General features: G+C 39.3%; 1 protein-coding gene and 1 non-coding gene across 3 annotated transcripts in view; one reads left to right on the plus strand and one right to left on the minus strand.

Annotated features, from left to right (window-relative positions):
- LOC150007468 (uncharacterized) overlaps positions 1-19,753 on the plus strand; it is a 94,393-nt gene that overhangs the window by 44,376 nt on the left and 30,264 nt on the right. The window lies entirely within an intron of this gene.
- LOC150007469 (small nucleolar RNA SNORA38) lies at positions 15,728-15,854 on the minus strand. Its single transcript, XR_016512165.1, has one exon. It is a non-coding gene; the product is annotated as a small nucleolar RNA SNORA38 (small nucleolar RNA).

A 19,753-nucleotide genomic window follows, 5' to 3' on the forward strand; every position in this document is an offset into this window, starting at 1 on the left:
CATCAATGCATGCAACTTAATTAGTGAAATACCCAATAAACACTATTGATGACACTAGGGAATGTTCAAACTAAACAAGTCATTTTGTGAAGTGAACCATGTTAGCCAAGGAATAACAAGCAAAGTAAGAAACTAGCTCTATCAGTTCTCTTTTGTTGCAGCTGCGTAGAAAGTGGTATGTTAATAAACCATTTACCTAGAAATAGATGTTAGCAGGAATATTACTGTGATTTTGTAGAGAAACACCACTGCATCTACTAAATCCTTTTTTTGGAATCTCTGCTCACTCTCTAATATGCAATATGTATCTCTTTTAAGCCTTCAATTACCTGATAGGAAGTTCCATGCCTAGGATATGAAGGCATTTGCTAACAATGATTCCTTGAGAATAAATATGAGATAAGAAAATGTTCTGGAGAGTTCACTATTCGTCTTCATGGCCCTTTGGGAGAAATGGTGCTCTGCACCCACCACTGAGCTCAAGGCCTTGCTCTGATGTTTGTGGAGTTAGTGAAGGGATATTTTAATATGCGTGTACATCATCTTTTTGGTGCCTGTGAGTGTGGTATAGAACATGATCTCATTTATAACAGAAGAAAAATTATTAAGCCACAGCAAATTGTATGCTGTTATTTTTTTAAATGCCATAATTTAACTATATAAGGGATAACAATTTTAAATTTGTGTTGTTGATTTTCTTTGTAAAATTTGTATAGCAATAATAGTACTATCATATATAATATATATTACTATCATATATATTATATATATATACTACCAGCACATATATATGATATATTAGGCATTACTTTTACCTAAATCAATTCTAAAAGTAACCCTGTGAGTAGATAGTCTCATTTTATAAATGGGAAGCTGAGGCACAGAGAAGTTGTGATTCTTCCGGAGCTAAGCGGCAGAAGTGGGAGTTGAAGCCAGACATTCTAGCTCAAGAATACATGCTACTAGTCAGTAATTTATTTAGCCTCACATTCTGGTGAGACTTTTTCCATACCAGTGAGGACAAGTAGGAAGTGGTTTCATACTCAGGCATAAAATAAATGGTTATTCGTTTATCAGTTGGCACATCAACAATATGACAGTGATAAGTTGAAAAGAACCAGGGACACCCAAAGTACTTGCTAAAGTCAGTTAAAAAAAATTAGAGCATCAAAAAGATAAAGGAACAATAGTTGTTTATAATCTGCCAAACCATTAATGTAGGGCAATGAACATTTTTTTCCTGGTTGAAGATAAGAATCTTAGCAAATGGACAAAAAAAGAATTGAGCATCCAAGAAAAGTTTAAATGGTGATCCTTTTAAGAGATAATAACCTGAACACATTGCCCATTGCAGGTGAGCTAAAATCACAGCATACGATATTTGAATTAACTAGGAAGTTAATGTATCTTTTTGAACTGATAAATTTCTGAGCTAAGGTAATCAGCAAGATGAGACAAAGAGACTAGCACTTTAGAAATTCATTAGGTGAGAGAGAATGCCCTTTCTTAGAATTCACAAGAAAAATATAGTTTTGATTTAAAAGAAATCAAGGTTCTTGCATGTTTTTTGTAAGTTTCATTAAAATGTTACAAGGAATGAATACTTATACTAGTTTAAGAAAACCTGGAAGGATTTCATCCTGCAGAAGTGTATGTAGGTAGGTTTTAGCACATCCTACCATTTAATGGGAGAATTGCAAGTATTCTGGATGTTATTTTTGATTTTTTAATTCTCCAAGTTGTTTCTGATGATACCTTTTCATTTCAGTTTAATAGTCATCAGCTGTTTTTGAAATAATACTGTTCATTCTCAGGTGTATGTGCTAAAGGAGATAGCAAGCTTGAAAAACAAAAATAATCCTTTCAGCTGGGTTAAACCCAAGACCTCACTCTTGGAATTCAATAGCTGTGACAAGCGAGGCAAACCCATGGTTCTGTCTGTCCAGGGTGCTTTCTGGAGCTTTCCTGCATCTGGTGCAGATTCTCCTGTTAGTCTTAGTCAGACACCAATGAGTTTAGGATATGTTCCTGCCTTTACAGTGTGCCGTTGGAATAACAACTTTCTTCACAGAATTCCTTGGTAGTCCTTTATTTCATTGACACATGAAAAAACATAATGGCAACGCCCAGAGATTGTGCTGGCAGAAGAGAACTGTTTTATTCTCTCCTGGGGGCAGCCTGCACCTGATGACTGGCAGGTGCGGATACAAAGGCTTTATCTCTTGGCTTCACTTAGGACAGCTCTTTAGAGTCACCTTCACTTACAGTTGTGCTTGTGGGATCAGCTGAGGCTTTTGTTGTGACCAAATGCCATCCAACTTCACTTGCCCAAACCAGCTTCCTTCACTCTCCCACAGGTGTGGTTCCCAAAAGTACTCCCCAGTATATTTCCTGTACCCCAGCCTGTTTCTGAGGGATCAGATCTGTAATTCCTGGCGCTATATCCTGGATGTTAAAGGATGGAAATCCAGTTTGGAGCAAGATTCATACAAACTTCTATAAATTCTTTGGAATTTGCTTAAATTTTTCTTATTTGCTTAAATTTTTTCACTAATTCCCTCTCTCCCAAATTTTCCTACCCTTGATTGATCCCTAATCCACACACAGAGTTTCCTGATGAGAGATATAGTTTGTGTTTAATATAAAAATTCTAATATTGGAGAAATATGTCTAAATGTGTGAGTTGTCTTTACAGCATGCTCACCAGATAGATAGCGATCGTAAAAGCGCCCTGCACCTCTACACAGCTCTTCACGTTGTCTAGTTCTCCTTTGTACATGACATCTACACCTTGAGTAATATATTTAAAGATAACTGGATGCTGAAAATTAGAATAATGATGCTTTTGGAATTTATTTACAAAATACCTTCTATCCATTATATTGACGTATTTGCTGACACCCTTCAGAAAGCTTGTCCATGTTAGCCCTGTTTCATTAGATGGAGAGTATATTGCTGAAGGCACTGGGTTTGGGGAAATTTCTTTCGGATGAGCTTCACTTTCTATGATCAATCAATGGACTTGAGCCCATCATTCAAAGAAAGCACCAGAAGAGACTTGATGTCTTGTGAAATGGCACATTCTGAAGTCTGTCACTGAGACAAGGATGTAAGCTCAGAATCAAAGCATCCTCTTCAAAGAAGGGTGAGGTACTTGTTAAATAACTCCTGGCAACTGCTTAAGCACTAAGCATTGTAATTGCAGAGAAGGAGCAGAACTAAAAATAGAAAAGTGGATAGGGACAGGACCAAAGACATCATTGTCACTCAAACTTGAATGTCACTTTTTGACAGCATTTGAGCAATTGATTCTTGGTTTTCCACACTAGGAGTGGAGTAGTTGCGCTTTGCTGTGACAGCTTAGGAGAAGGGAAGGGGCAGGACCCTTTGGGGCCCTGCCTGGGAGTGGTGTAAAAAACGAAAGGAGAGAATTATCAGCCCCTGCTGCCTCTTTTCCAGTCAAAGTTCCTTTGAAGGCAAAAAATACTAAGGCCACTCAAGCTAGCTCCAGTTTATTGAAAAGCTAAAGGGAAATCTCATGGACAGGAAAGACAAGCAGACTGTTTAGTGAAGTTTGGACCTGAGAAGCAAAAGACCACCAAGAGCTAAGCCACCCTTTCAATTTCCAGGAGCCCTATGATCTCTGTCTCTGAATGCCTTCTCTCCTGACCTCTTAACTAGGCGGCTTCCTCTGCATACTCATCTTGCTTGCTTCATCTGACATAGCTGCCAGTCTGGCTCTATATCATGATCTCCAGGTCCAGCAACCACCAACAACTGACAACAGTCTCTGCATCTCTTCGGGCAAATTCCCATGTGGAAGAGACTTGTCAGGCCATATCATGCTTTTCTCACAAAGGAGTGGCTTCTTTGGATCAGGAGAGGGTCACAGGGGACAGAGGGATGCAGGACCGATTCTCTAGAAGGGGCTGTGGATGGGGCAGGCCATGAGACCTGTTAATTATATCCTGGCTCATCATGTTGCCATTATGTACTGCACCATGCTCCATGATTTTGTCTGGGATATACAAGAGGTTGGAGGTAATCATTGTAGTGAGTCATGGCATAGAGTGTAGCATCTGCTTTAAATGGCATTCTAATCTGGCTGATATGATAAAGCATAAGCCCAGGAAAAGGAAGCGAGTCATACCAGGCAGTGCCTGATGAGCACATTCAGGATTTTAAAGGTTTAGAAAAGGGAGAGATCACAGTGGGTCAGGAAGTTCAAGGGAGATTTCCCAGAGAGGTGGGGACAGAAATGGGTCCTGAGGAATGGGAAGGATCTGGAGAAAAAAGGGAGAGAAGAGGTATTCTTGATTGGGTAGAGGAGAACGCAGTGGGAAAGCATAGTGCATGTCCAAGGTGCCACAAATAGGCCAACCTATTTTGAGCAGAAAGAGTGTGTTGGAAAGTACTAGAAGGTAAGCTAAGAAAATAGGAAGGAACAAAATTGTGTAAGACATTAAATACCCAACTAAATAGTTTGTATTTTATTCTGAACATTTTATTAATGATGTCTGAGCAAGGCATGGCACGGTCAAGGCAGTGCTCTAGGATGGCCCACTGCAGGAGTGACCCTGGAGGAGGCCAGAGATAATCGAGAGGCTCTTGTGATGTCACCAGTAAGGTGGACCAGTAGGCTCAAAGGTGAGGAGCTGCAGTCAAAGATTTTAGAAAGAAAATGGAAGCTCTGCTATTTGAAGCCTCAGCTACCTGTTGATTGTGCACTTACACGAAGGGACACAGGTTAGGGAGACAACCAACTGCAGCTGTTGCCTTTAGCTGCCTGCAATCCAGATGTCTCTGGCTACAGCCTGTGAGTATAGATGCCACCCACTGAAATGAGTACCCAGATATCATGGGCTCTGAGCCCCATGTACACACAGAAAGTCTGATCTTTTATAGAGTTCCTCTCTTGACCATTCAGGGAAGTCAGCTAAAAACTCTAGTTAATGTAGGCAAAAAATTAGTTCATTGGAATCATCTCATTGCTCAAACATGGATGGGAAGGGTGGGAAAACCAGCTGGGAAAATAATTCAGCCAAGGTCATATCATGGGTTGGGGTTGCCGCTGGATCTTCACCATCCACTGCCATAGCCATGAATAAATTCCTTCCAGAGGCAAGTCCCTGAACAACAACTGTCTGAGTCTAGGTCAAGTTTCCAAGCACTGAGTTACAACAAGTTTTGCGAGGGAAACCAGTTCTTTAACTTTTGTTTAGGTATAAGGTGGGGGGTGTTTCCAACTAGGATTCACATACTAGATGGTATTCTGAATTAAGGAGGGGGTGCAGATGCTGGGCTTCTCCCCCATATTTTGAAGAGTTCCAAGATAGGGGGAGTGTACCTATTGTTACTCTGAGGTATCTTTTTGCTCTCACAGCCAGTTAAGGAGTCCACAGCTATGGCTTTTTATAGTGACTGTGAGCTCACCCTTTATATGTATTTAACATTTTATCAAGCTCTGCCTTCAAAATTTATCCCACTGCAGTCCTCTCTTCCCAGCTGTATTAGTTTTTCTGGCTTCCATAATACAGTTCCACGGGCTGAGTGACTTAAACAGCAGACATTTATTTTCTCATAGTTCTAGAGGCAGAAAAGTTCAAGATCAAGGTGCCGTCAAGGCAGGCTTCATTTTTGAGGCCTCTTCTTGGGTCCTGTAGGCAGCCTGCATCTCTCTCTGTGCCCCTAGGATCTCTTCTTTGTGTGTAGGGGTGGGGAGAGGAGGGATGGAGAGGGGGATATAGAAAGCTTCCTTCTTATAACATCACTCATCCTAAGGGGTAAATGCCCCACCCTTACCCTCACTTAACCTTAATCACTTCCTTAGAGGCCCTGTCTCCAAAAACAGCTTGCTACACTGGGGGTTAGGGCTTCCATGCAGGAATTTTAGAGAGAACCAAACACTTGGTCCATAACACTTTCTTTACTTCTGTACCCCTAATCTATTTACAGAAGTCCTCAAACTTCAGTGTGCATTAGAATTACCCTTGCTGGGTCCCACCCCAGAGTTTCTGATTCAGTGGGGCTGGTGCAGGGCCTGAGAAGATGCATTTCTAAGTGGCCAGGTGATGCTGCTGCTGCTCCAGGGACTCCACTTTGAGAAGCACTTCCCTAGGGGTAGCTGCCATCCTCACTTATCTGGTTTATCACTGTGATTTCCTAACGAATCTGCTTCCATGTTTACTTCCGCTCACCTCACAGTAGCCAGAAAAATCTTTTAAAAATGTAAATAAAGTCACGTTACCTTCTGCTTAAAACTCTTTGGTGTCCACTGATCACCCCTGCATGATTGAAAAGGCTCTGCAAGATCTAGCTTCTGCCAGCTTTGCAAAACTTATATCAGTCACCACCTGTAGCCATTCCAGCTCTGTCCTCTGTCCTGAACATGAGCTCCTGAGCCTTGCACTTGAGTTCCTATAGGTTGCTGCCCCCACCCCACCTCCAAGGGGAGACTGGCTGGCTCTTTTGCATCCTGGATGGTTAAGCTTAGATGTTACCCCTTTCTAAGGGCATCTTTGAACCCCCTATCTGAAGTGGCTTTTTGCAATTTCTATTTGCTTCCTAACTCTTGTTCTTTCCCTTCCTTGTAGTTATCACAATCATTAATTATATTGTTTATTCATTACTCTGTTTACTGCGGTCTCCTCCAGGAAGACTGTAAGCTCCTAGAAGTCAGGGCTCTTGTCTTCACACCTCTATCCCCAAGACTTTGCACAGTATCTGGCACAGTAAGAGGCACTCACTAAGTACTTGTGGAATGAATATATCTCTATTCCACATACATTTCTCTGAAGGAAGTGGACATGGTTGTAGTATTTTTTCTATAAGACCCCCAAAGTTCCACATAGCTCAGTGCACGCAAATAGATACTTTGGAGCGGAATATCACCCACCTCTAGCTGTCATCTAGTTTGATTCAGCTCAACTAGGATTTCCCTATACACAGGAGACATGGGCTGATGAAGGCAAAGATGATTTTCAGCAAGCCTCATTCCTCATAGCAGCTCCAACCACCCTCATCCACTCTTCTCGGCTGTCTTTTTGCTTCTGTGAGCTGCTCAGAGCCTCTCACTGCAGTGCTCTTTCAGGCTGTTCTGTTCAGCACTGATCTGGCTCCGTGCCAGGCCTTCCTCGTTATCAAAACAGACCACCCTCTTTTCCTGGTCTCTGAAGACTCTGCTGCTATGCGACAACAGGTGGTTAGTTGGCGTAAACAGGTTAACTGCTTTAACTTTATTGGCAGTTAAGTACTAGGGCTCCTTTGATAATAAGACACATCTAAGCTGTATCTAAGGGAGCAGCAAGCTATTTTTGAGCTTGCAGGAATGCAAGTTTTTACATAAGTGTGTACTTTGTTTTGGATTTTGTGTAAAGATTGAAAATAAATTTAAATAAAAATATTATTGAAATAGCAGGGTTACAAAAACATAAAAAGTGAAACTTAGGAGATGAAAACCAGGTTGTAAAATAGCTTTTATATTGACTAGCTGAGAGTCTGACATTTGTCTCTTGACAAAGCATATAGTTATGCAACAGAAAACATTGCAGTACCAAAAAAAAATTTATGTATAGAACTCAGAGTTGTATTCAGTTACATTCTTGGTCAAGATCAAAATGTGAAATGTTTTTCCATTCAGAAAAGCAGAGTCACTTTGTCTGAGTCATGACTGCCTACTTTTTCCATATAGCTGAGTACTATTTATTGGCTGAAGCTTACAGTTTTCTAAGGACTTCGTAGTTGATGGGTTCTATTTGTGGCAGCAATTGAGAAAGGTAACATTAGATAATATTAGGAAGGAAATACTTGGCTTGTTAAAAAATAGAAATCAACTACTGTAAGGCAAAAAAAAAAAAGCTGAAATCATGGAAACTGCCTGGCTCCCCCGATGCCTCTCTCCCCATCCAATAATCACAAATCCTCCTGATTTTTCCTCTGTCTGACTCTTACAGTACCTCATGCTCACTGATTTGAAAGTTCACACCCTAGGCCAGTGCTTGGCACTGGCCCAAAGTTCTCTACCTCATGGCTACTGATCAGTCTTCTTAGAACAACATTTTTAAAAAGACTTTTTAAATTTATTTTTAGAGAGAGGAGAGAGGAGGGAGGAAGAGAGAGAGAGAAAAACATTCATGTGAGAGAGAAACACTGATCAGTTGCCTCTAGTACACACCCCGACCGGGGACTGAACCCACAATCCAGGCATGTTCCCTGATTGGGAACCAAACTGGTGACCTTTTGTTTTGCGGGACGACACCCAACCAGCTGAGCCACACCAGTCAGGGCCTAAACAACATTTTGACAGCCCTGCCTTCTGATCAAGACTTGTGTCTGGAGGTCCTAAGTAAACCCCACTCTCTAGTCTAACATCAATAACCCTACATCACATGTACCTTTTTAAAAATTGTGATATAACACATAACACAAAATTTATGATTTTAACAAGTTTTAAGTGTATGATGAAGTGGCATTAAGTATATTCATAATATTTTACAACCATCACCATTATCCATTTCAGAACTTTTTCTTTATCCCAAACAGAAACTCTGTAGCCTGTAAACGATAACTCTCTCCCCGAACTGCTCCATTTAGACCCTGGTAACCTCTTATCTACTTTCTGTCTCTATGAACTTACCTATATTAGGTATCTCATACAGTATTTGTCCTTTTGTTTTTGGCTCATTTCACTCAGCATGATGTTTTTAAGTTTCATCCATGCTGTAGCATATAGAATTTCCTTCTTTGTTAAGGCTGAATAATATTCTATTGCATTTTAATATACCACATTTTGTTTGTTCACTTATCTGTTGATGGACATTTGGGTTGTTTCCACTTTTTGCTCTTAGTGAATAATGCTGCTATGGACACTGGCGTGCATGTATGTGCTTGAACTTAAGTCCCTGCTTTTAATTCTTTTGTGTCTATACCCAGAAGTAACTTGCTGGGTCATATGGAAATTCTTTAACTTCTGGAGGAACCACCACAAGGTTTTGATATATCTGCACCTTTCGTTCTTACTGTTCTTTTTTGGCACCTCTTCCCCAGGTAGGCTGGTTCTCTGCACATTCCCCGGGGTTAATCCGTTCTGTGTCTTCACTCAAGCTGAACACAAAGTGCTTCTGACTTCCCCACCATCAGCCAGTCATGCCTTTCAATATCAAAACAGTCTCTGTCTTCAATGATAATAAATACCAGCATCTGCAATCTGGAAGGGAAAAAGTAATGATAAGAATGTGCCTTAAGTCTTTGCCTTTTCTCTCAAGAAAGCACACATTTAAGGATGGCAGCAGCTCCCTAAGAATCTCCTCACTTTTCCTCCTCAAAATTCCAGTTCCTCAGACTCCAACACTCAGGCTTGCTGTTTCTCTCTTGCTTGCATATCACCTAAACCCTTCTTTCTGTAGACCAACCTACTCTGTCATGTTTTTAAAGTTTGTGCCATGTTTCTCTTCCCCCATTACCTAGCAAGCACTTGGCTGCTGACCCAAAAGGAAGTGTCACTCTCTATAAAAGTTAGGGACAGGGGCAAAAATTGTGAGTACTTGTATATTAAGCATTTCCTCCACTTCTATATTCGCTTTGGAAACAATCTTCACTTTACTGCATTATATGAATATTTTCCCCAGATAAGATTTTGGGTCTCTTAAGTCTTTGCTTAAAAATCTCATTGTTAATAATACTAATTCCTTGCCTTGGAATTCCATATTCCCAATGGATAGATCTCAATCTGCCTTGCCGGTCATATTGCTCACTATTATCTTTCATGGCCTCCAGGGCCCAGTTAATAGACCACCAACTATTTCCCAAACTGACCCTGCACTTTCCATTCTCCATTTATTCTCTCTTCCACTTAACTCCTTTACCTTCCTCTCATACCTCTCCAATTTCAACCCATCTCTCTAGTTCAAAATCCATGCTACTAATTCCACAAAATTAAGTGTTCTGAGGATTAAATAAAATAATATGTACAAAGAATTTATCAGTGTCTAGTATGCACTAAGCCCTAGATAAATAGTATTTAATAAATACCTTGACCCACACTATTATTATTTTTGTATACATCTTTTTATAATTTATAAACTTTTTGATCATGGTCATTTTTGTATATCTTACACAGCCTGTGTCACTTTGGGCTCATTTAGCAACATAGAAATCAACTCAAATGGCTTAAACAAAAAGTAGACTTTATTGGTTCACATAACTGAAAAGTCCAGGAACTGGGCTGGCTTTCCCCTGTTTCTACACTTAAGTTGGCTGTCCTCTATGTAAATACTTTAATTCTCAGGCTCTTGAGGAGTTTGGATGGCTACACTAGCTCCAGCCTCTCAGTCTCTTCCAAGGAGAGAGGGGCCTGCTATCCAGCAAGCACAAGCAAAACCCTCTGAATTTCACTGGCTTCTGAACAAATCAATTACTCTTTTTTTTGAAAGGGTTTATTTTATTCTCATTCAGGAGAGAGGGGAAGGGAGAGAGAGAGAGAGAGAGAGAGAGAGAGAGGAAAGAGAGAGAAACATTGATGTGTGAAAGAACTATCAATCTGTTGTCTCCTGTACACACTCCAACTGGGGAATGAACCTGCAACCTAGGCACGTGCCCTGACCATGAATTGAACTAGTGACCTTTCGGTTTACAGGACAATGCTCCAACCAACTGAGCCACACTGGCCAGGGTGGAACCAATCACTCTTGACAAAGCACTCAGATGCTTTGATTGGCAATACCTGGATCATAAGTCACCAACTAAACTCCTGCAAAACCACACTGCCTGAGCAGGTGGTGGGTGAGGCAGACCCATCTGCAGAAATTGGAGACATGCAAAAAGTAAGGGGAATGGATGCTGGGGGCCAAGAAACACCTTAGTATTTTCCACAAAGGAGGTGTTCAGTAAATTTTTAGCAAGTGGAATTGAATTAGTATTCTCTTTAGTGATCCAAGAATGTGCAAGATTTACTGCTTATCAAATGATAGTTGAAAATGGGAGGAAGCTTACATTTGTTGAGCATGTACTGGTCCTAGGTAGTGAACTGGGAGATTCATATAGATTGTCATTTTATTTAGTCCAAGAAAAACCTGTGATACAGTTGTCATTATGCTCATTTTACAGGTGAGCAAACAAAGAGTAAAGAGGTTAAATAATCATGTGAGCTTGTGCAGAGCTGAAATTCCAGCCCACATTTGCCTGACCCAGTGCCCGGTGCTCTTTCCAGTAGTTCATGGCCCCACATTCTGGACCATAGTTTATCTCTCTTCAGAGATCACAGGGCTGGAAATTCTATAATCTTTCCCTACAGACTGTTCCATGTATAAATCTGAGGGTTAAAAAACTCCTTATTTTTCCATTGTTTTAAGTGGATTGTGTTTCACCTTCTATAGAAACGGAAAAGCCACTGAGCACTAGAAGAAAACCTTCATGGTAATAATTAAGAAGCTGTTTAATCTGTTTTTCTGTTATGAAAAAGGATTTGGTCCCTTTAACCTTTCCTTGCAGAGCCTATTTTAAGATCCTTTGACATAGGATACATTTTTGCTGAAGCTCTGGACTTCACTTTTCAGCAAGAACATGACTTGAGGCAGCTCTCAGACCCAAAGTTTCCCTGACCTCCAGAAAAAAACAGACCCAGCTGCACTGACATCTGCATTTTTTCCGTGGGACCTCTGGGCTGCTGCCAAACCCTCTCTACCAATCTGACCCCTGACACACACCCCACCACCACTGCAACACACACAAACAACAATACACAAACACACATACTCCAACAACGTACATGCCACAGTCAACATACACAAATACATAATAACACACACACAAACACACACCCCTGCGCCCCCCAACATCCCAGGCCCATGCTAAAGCCAAGCAAAGTTTTGCTTTTCAGTGGCAGCTGCTGGAATCACCTTCTCTGAACTCCTGGGATTCCTCCTCCTGCCTACAGCAAATTCATGTCATTCTAGCTTTGAAACCCTGGCAATCTAATCACTTTATTTCTTCACTCCCACAGATAAGAGAGGAATGTGATTTGCTGTTTTTGAATTTCAAGAAATGTAAGAAATGAGATTTATTTTCTTGATTTTGTCTTACCATGCTCTGGACCATGGAACAATCTGGTTTCTGGTTTAATTGGCTTGTGACCACTGGCCCTGATGTAGGCTCTCCTGGCTTTCTTTAAACATATCAAAGACAATTTTAAAAGAAGAGGAAGAAAAAAGAGAAAACTCTGGATACTGGGTAATGGATGATTGTTTGTGTGGGCTTTCCTATAGTTGCCAGCATTTCTGCAACACACATGAATTCACCTGAAAATCAGGAAAAATACCAATAAATGTTAAAATTAACTTGACATAGTTAAACAATAAAATGATGACCAAATATTTATTAAGAAGATATGAATAAAAGAAAATGTGAATGGCATTAATAATTAGACAAAGGAGAATTCATCATAAAACAATCTTTGGGATAAAGGATTCATTTTGGCATTTTATGTTGATAAAAGGTACAACTCAGAATGAAAATATTACAGTGATAAAAGCCATGTGAAGGTAGCATAGCATTAAATATAAAAAAAAAACTGACAGGAAATCAACAGAAAAATGATAATTATTAGAAAATCTAAACACCAGACTTTGACAATCAAAAAGAAAAGAGAGGTCACCAAAGTTTGAAATACTATAATTATTAAAGCTGATTTATAGGCAAATGTTGAATTTTGTTTCTTAACAAGAAATAAGTTGTTTTGAAAAGTATTATTTGAAACCCCAAATAAAATAAAAAATATATAAGGTGACAAAGAAAATTTTTATCTAAAATGCAACAAAGCTAGAAAAAAAAATTACACAGGGTCATATAAGAATAAAAATACCTAAACTCTCAACCACTTGGAAATTTTTTAAATTCCTTATAAGGATTTCATAAAAGTTAAATCAAAACTATAATGGCAAGCTATTTAGAAAGTAATGAAAATCATAATATTATATGCAAGTGTTCATGGAATATGGCCAGATCAGTATGATAGGGTATGTTGAGGGCTTCAAACGCTCTCATTATTAAGCCAGAAATAATGAAGATAAACTAATCATATAACTATAAAAAATTAGAATTAGAAGAATAAAATAGGTCCAAACAAGCAGAAATATATAAGGAAGGTAAATACAGCAATTTAAGAAATAGAAAATAAAGTACAATTAATTTGTGTTTTTATTTTTTTAATTTAAATATTTTATTATGCTTATTACAGTTGTCTCAATTTTCCCCCTTTGTCCCCCTCTGCCCAGCCTGCCCTTCCATTCCTACAGTCAATCCCCACACCATTGTCCATGTCTATGGGTCGTTCATACATGTTCTTTGATCAATCCCTTCATGCTTTTTTGACCAGTTCCCACCTACCCCACAACCCCTTACAGCTGTTAGTCTGTTCCATGTTTCTATGTCTCTGGTTCTATTTTGCTCATTAGTTTATTTTGTTCACTAGCTTCTACTTATAAGTGAGATCATATGGTATTTTTCTCTTACTGATTGGCTTATTTCACTGAGCATAATATAGCCTCCATCCAGTTCCATTTATGCTATTGCATCCATCCTCACCAGCATTTGTTTTTTGTTGGTTTATTAATGATAGCCATTTTGGCAGGTGTAAAGTGATATCTCATTGTGGATTTTATTTGCATCTCTCCAATGGCTTGTGATGCTGAGCATTTTTTAATATGCCTATGGGCCCTCTGTATGTCCTCCTTGGAGAAGTGTCTGTTCAGGACCTTTGCCCATTTTTTGTTTGAATTGTTTATCTTCCTGGGTTGAGTTGTATAAGTTCTTTATATATTTTTGAGAAATTTAAGTGTTTTTAATATTTTAAAGGCTAACAAAATGGAAGTACTTTGCACTGTTAAAGTCCAGGAAAAGAGAAAATACAAATTATGTTAGAAATGGAAAAGGTATATCAACATATTGTGGGAGAAAATATTGTATGTTGATCATGTAAAAATACTGATAAATGAATGATTTTCTGGAAGTTGCTAAAACTGATTAAATAAATTATACATATGAAAAAACCAATAACCTTGAGAAGGAATTGACAAAGTTATTAAACAACTCCTTTCAAAAACTCTTGAGGTCCAGGTGACTTAGCAAAGAGTTCATATGAAGTTTCAGAAAACACAATTTCTATGTTATATAAACCATTCAGGAACATAAATAAAGTTTGAAATCTACCATATTTTGTTTATCCATTCACCTGTTAATGAACATGTAAAACATTAGAGGAACAGCAATTTCACTCCCCAAGTCTACAAGAAAAATGAAATATCTATCCACACAAGGACTTGTATGCAAATGTTCATAGTAACATTATTCATAATACCCCCAAACTGAAAACAATTCAAATGCCCATTAACTGTTGAAGAGATAAACAAAATGCAATATATCCACACTAAAGAATTCCTCGATACAAGTGAATTAAATATTAAATAAAAATGAATTAAATATGTGCTATTATAACATACTAAAATATGGATAGAACTCAAAAACATTATGCTAAGTGAAAAGAGTAAGAATAAAATACTAAATATAATTCCATTTCTATGAATTGCCTAGAAGGGACAAATTAATGGAGCCATAAAGGGAAGTTTTCTTATCAATAATTGCCTGAGGATAGAAGTGGGATCAGGGATTGACTACAAATGGGGTCCAGAAAATGATGACTCTTCTAAAATTAGAATGTCTTAAAATTGTTTTAAAATTGGTGAGTTACAAAACTCTATAAATAAATGTACTAAAAATCCCTGAATTGTACCTTTATAATGACAGTTTATAGTGTGTAAATTGTATCTCAATAAAACTTTTAAAAATAGCTAGTTATCAAACAAATACAAAATAATACCAATAAGATTAAATTAATGGAGGTAGACAGCTGTCCAATTCATAAAATTAAAAATTTTTAGTGTGGCGAAGATTCACTTCGAAGGGCACCATCATGCATAGCAATTGGGATATAAATTGGTACAATGCTTTTAACAATTTATTTTTGTTGAAGAATGCATCATTTTAAAAAAGATATTATTTATTTATTTTTGAGAGAGGGGAAGGGAGGGAGAAAGAGAGGGAAAGAAACATCAGTATCTGTTGCCTCTCATGCTCCCCCAATGGAGGACCTGGCCTGAAGCCCAGGCAGGTGCCCTGACTGGGAATTGAACTGGTTGGTGACCCTTTGGTTTGCAGGCTGGCACTCAATCCACTGAGCCACACCAGCCAGGGTGGTACAATGCTTTTAGAAAACTAAATGAAAACAGAATTTTCAAAATGTGAATAGGTTTGACTCATTAGTTCCATTTGAGGACTCTTATCTCTCCAAAAATAAAAATGTGTGCTATAAAGGGATGTGCATTACAGAACTCTTTATGATTTAACTACCAATTAGAACAACCTGAATACCCAACATTAGGGAAATGGGTTCATAAATCATAGCACACCAAACAGTAAAATTCACATATAAAAATGATATTTTCCCAGACTACTTAAAGATATAGAAGAATGCTCAAGAAATAATGTCAAATGGAAAAGAAAAGTAGGGTCTAAATTCTATACACACACTAATCCTAAATGGAAAGGGAGGTGTCTATTTATGATTGGGAGGGCCTAGGCAAAATGTTGACATTTATTTTCTGGGTGATATAATTATGGATAATGTAATTTTCTTTCCAGTACTTTTTGTTTTATTTTATCTAAATTATTTTTTTCCCTATGTGGAATGGTTGTTCTTGAGCCTGCAGGTAGCACACTGGGCCCAGATTTCTCCAAGTCCACATTTCTTTCTCCAGTTCTTATGTGTCCAAAGACGGGAGCCACCAACATGATTTGTAGGGGGGTTGTTTTATCTAAATTTTTGACAATGAGCAGATACTATTGCTCTATCATTTGTAAATCATAAATTCTTTTGGAAAACTAAATATTATAAAAAAGATTAATGAGATGGAAATGAATTGCATCTCTCCCTTTCTGTACCAAATGCAGCTTTTAAATAGAAAGTACAAGGTCTATGTACTTCTTGAGCATCCATTAGGCAATGGTGAACTCTATCCTACTTTGCCTTCTTACTGTTTCAAGGAAGCTTGGGGGCAATTAAGTCAACTTGGTGTGTGGGGGTTTAGGACCAAAAACCACTTTCCCACCTTTGAGTGAGGGGTCTTTTCCAACCTAGCTGCACAATGGTCCATAGTTGGCCTCCAATCTTCAATGGTAATGTCCTGTTGTAAATAACCGAAGGACTTCTTTCAAAACATCACATACGTGGAAGACAAACTCTACCACTCAGTGACATCCATGGTGGCTCCCAGGCCCATGAGTATCCAGAAGCCCTGAGCACTGAAACATAAAAATCCTTCTGGAGTCCTTTTTACTTGGAAAATTCAGTTTTGTGTATAAGTAACGTAAGTGTCTGAGTTGAGTTGGAGAGGCAGATAGGTATCAGAGGGGCAAACAGCACAACCACAGGGAGGGAAATTAGGAGACAGCAACTAACTGAGCGAAGTTCAAGGTGAAGCAGCCTCAGAGCTAATGAGTGGGATGTGCCAAGCCGTCCCTCTCTGAAGTCACGTTATTAGCTGTTCTACAAACATTTTCCAACCCAACTTTTTAAATAATTAAACAAATGAAAAAGACACCAGATTCTCATGTAAAAGCTCCTATAGGGCTTTGGTCTTTATTACTAATAAACTTTCCTCAGCCCCCACACCCGCCATGACGCAGTGTGGGAGAAGCCAACTCAGCTGGTAACGAGGTTTTCCCTCCCTGATAAGTGTACTCATTAGGGAAGCCACTCAGTTTGAAGACCCACACCAGCCAATCTGATTGTGGATTTTATTGAAATAATTTTATAAACAAGTCTTCAGACAAGGTTTAGTCCCAATGAATTCGCCGAGCTCATTACCACCCTCAGGAAGAAATTTGAAGAGATAAAAATAAAAGTCTAGGATTAAAACAACACTTTCACCTTAGGCAAAACAGTCTCCTTGTGCTTCAAATTTCTCCATCTATAAACGAGGATAATGATATTTCCCTCTCCAGCTCATCAGAAGAGCTAATGCAAAGTTCTGGAGAGCATCCTTGGCGGTTGGGAGAGAAGGTAACACATAAACCTTATTATTTTTAATAGCATGAAGAATATAATGGTGATAAATAAATGTCAGATCTAAGGACAGAGAAAGTGTTTCCAGGACAAAATAAAACTGAAAGAGTTCATTAGATCCAAACCACTGTTATATGAGATGTTAAAGGGACTGGTTTAAAAAAAAACAGAAGCTAGGGAGATGAAACAAAGGCAAACTAAATAGGCAACGAGAGGGGAAGAGGAACTGTGGGTACGGGAAGCATATTGGGGGGAGGTCAACAGGGAGGGGGAATGGGGAAAGGGAGGGAGATGATATAGGAATTGGGGATCAAGGTAGGAGGGAATGGAATAGACGGAGAGAGGTTGGGAGGAACTGTATGCACAACTAATGGACATAATCTAAAAGGGGGGGACAACTGGAGGGAGGGGGGCCACCGGGTGGAGGGGAGCAGAGGGAAGGGAAATTGGCACAAATGTAATAATTTAATCAATAAAACACATTAAATCTGGAAAAAAAAATGTCAGATCTCTCTAAGACAGGATAAGAACAATGTAAAGGAAAGGCATATATATGGTGTGTGATAAATCAACCAAATATCTGGAAATTCACCGGCCTTAAATTAGAAAGCTGCTTTCCCTCCATATTTTCTTAGATATTAGAATTTATCTTAAATTTTAGTCCAGTGACATTTCACCATAAAATCATTAAGTGTATTTGTTGTGGCTGCTACTACAGAATCAGAATGACCTTAGAAAAATGATTTTGTCGGAAAGTACTTGGGTAGCCATCATACATTCCCATTGTGGGCACAATTCCAAAGCAGCTTGGCTCCTCTGCCCCTCGCCAGTTGTCCAAGTCAGCCATTTGCAACCGGTGTGCCGCGAGAATTTTTAAAACATGCAACACCTGCCTGAAAATTCAGGGGCACTGACCTCTTTTCCCTTAGATTGTAAAAAGAAAAAAAAAATGACAACAGCCAACACAATGATAGCCATCCAGTGTGAATGAATCAAAATTATACCTGTTTTCTTTGCCAGATTCGCACAAACTCTATTTTTGGTGTGACACAGAATTTTAGTAATTAGTTCATGTGTACCATGAGATGAAAAAGATTGAAAATCACTGGTCTAAATCAAAAGGCAGAAGACACTAAAATTCCTATTGAGCACAAGCTACGCAAGCTCAACAGAAAGGGGTATTGCCTGGGTTTTAAGATAATGCCACAGAGCCACACTCAAAGAGTCTGCACAGAAGTCTCACGCTGAAAAAGTGTGAACATTTTGGATGCGGCTCAAGCATGATGGGCATATCCCTTTCAGACATAAGTGACAGCATCTTCTGCTTCTACCCAGTTTCTTATTTTTTGCATCAAACGTAAATAGCAATTGAAGAAATGTAATTCAATACAGAGCTTCACATTCCTGCGATTAGATGAAAGGGATCTTTAGCTCTAAGACACAAAGACTTGGAAAAAAAAAAAAAAAAAAGCAGAGACTAAAGGAGCGGTAAAAGGCAAACTTCAGTTGGAAAATCTCATGTATTTGAGTGGCTGGTTTGAGCTTCAGAGTTGCCTGGAGCATATGTTACCCTGCATTCAGCTACTTTGTGACCTATCAGATATTTCATATAAATAATTAAAAAGTTACTGGCTGCCAGGGCCAGGTTCAAATGGATTGAAGGGGAGCATGGGTCACCTGTTTTCAGGCTGGGAGAATTAATGAGCGGGGGCTCTGTGGATGCAGTGAGAGAGAGAGGATGCTCTCTGAGGGATTTAAGGATAGGGTCCACCTCCAAGGCCGGGTCCATGGCACTCTCCTCCAAGACCACCTGTCTGGCTCAGGGTCTTTCATGGGCTGATTTGATTCTCCTTTTTCAGTCTATGGCCTTGTTGGTGGGCCCTATGCTGCAGCCTCTCCTTGGACACAAGGAAGCCGGGGGTGTTTACAATAACAGCATCGCAGAGTGCAAATGGCCCCCACAGTGGAGCCAGAGGAACCTATGAGATCATTTGGAAAAGCTTGTGAATTCACTGCCATTTGCCTACTTGGCTTTGGATGAAAAGCAAATCTTAAAGCTGCTCAAAATGTGTCTGATTCATCTGTAACTGAGAATGAGACCAATCAGGGATAAGAAGTGAGTAAAATCCTTGTGATCACAGAGCCAAGAGAGCCTATTTTAAAGTACTTAATGCATTTTTTTTTCTTAAAGATATATACACCAACTGTAATTAAGCTCTCCCTTTCCTTATGATCTTGGCAAGATGTTAAAAAAGAGATAGAGTGAGGGAGCCGACTTGCCAAGTGGATTTTTCTAAGCGTTCTCAGCCCTAATTAAAAGTCCTTTGTGCAAGGCCAACCAGCAATCAGATTCCTAATTAGGGTTGAGTAAACTGCCGTGGTGAACTGTGGGTTTCACTGAACCCAGGAATCTGGGGAGAAAGTCTGTCCATCTCAAAGGGGCCATCTGATGAAGTGCACCCCTCCCCCACCAGTCTTGAGAGGCATGGACGCTCGTGGGCCATGCACAATCCTATTCCTACGGGGTCAGCTCCTTTCTTGCCTTGAACTGGCTCTGTGGAATCCTGTACATTGTGTTGTCGCCTCTGTTTTGTGTCTCGGCTGTAGTATTACCAGGAATTATGACTTTTAAACAACCTG

The sequence above is a fragment of the Furipterus horrens genome, unplaced genomic scaffold (genome assembly GCF_987537825.1).
Source record: "Furipterus horrens unplaced genomic scaffold, mFurHor1.1.pri manual_scaffold_6, whole genome shotgun sequence".
Taxonomy (NCBI): Eukaryota; Metazoa; Chordata; class Mammalia; order Chiroptera; family Furipteridae; genus Furipterus; species Furipterus horrens.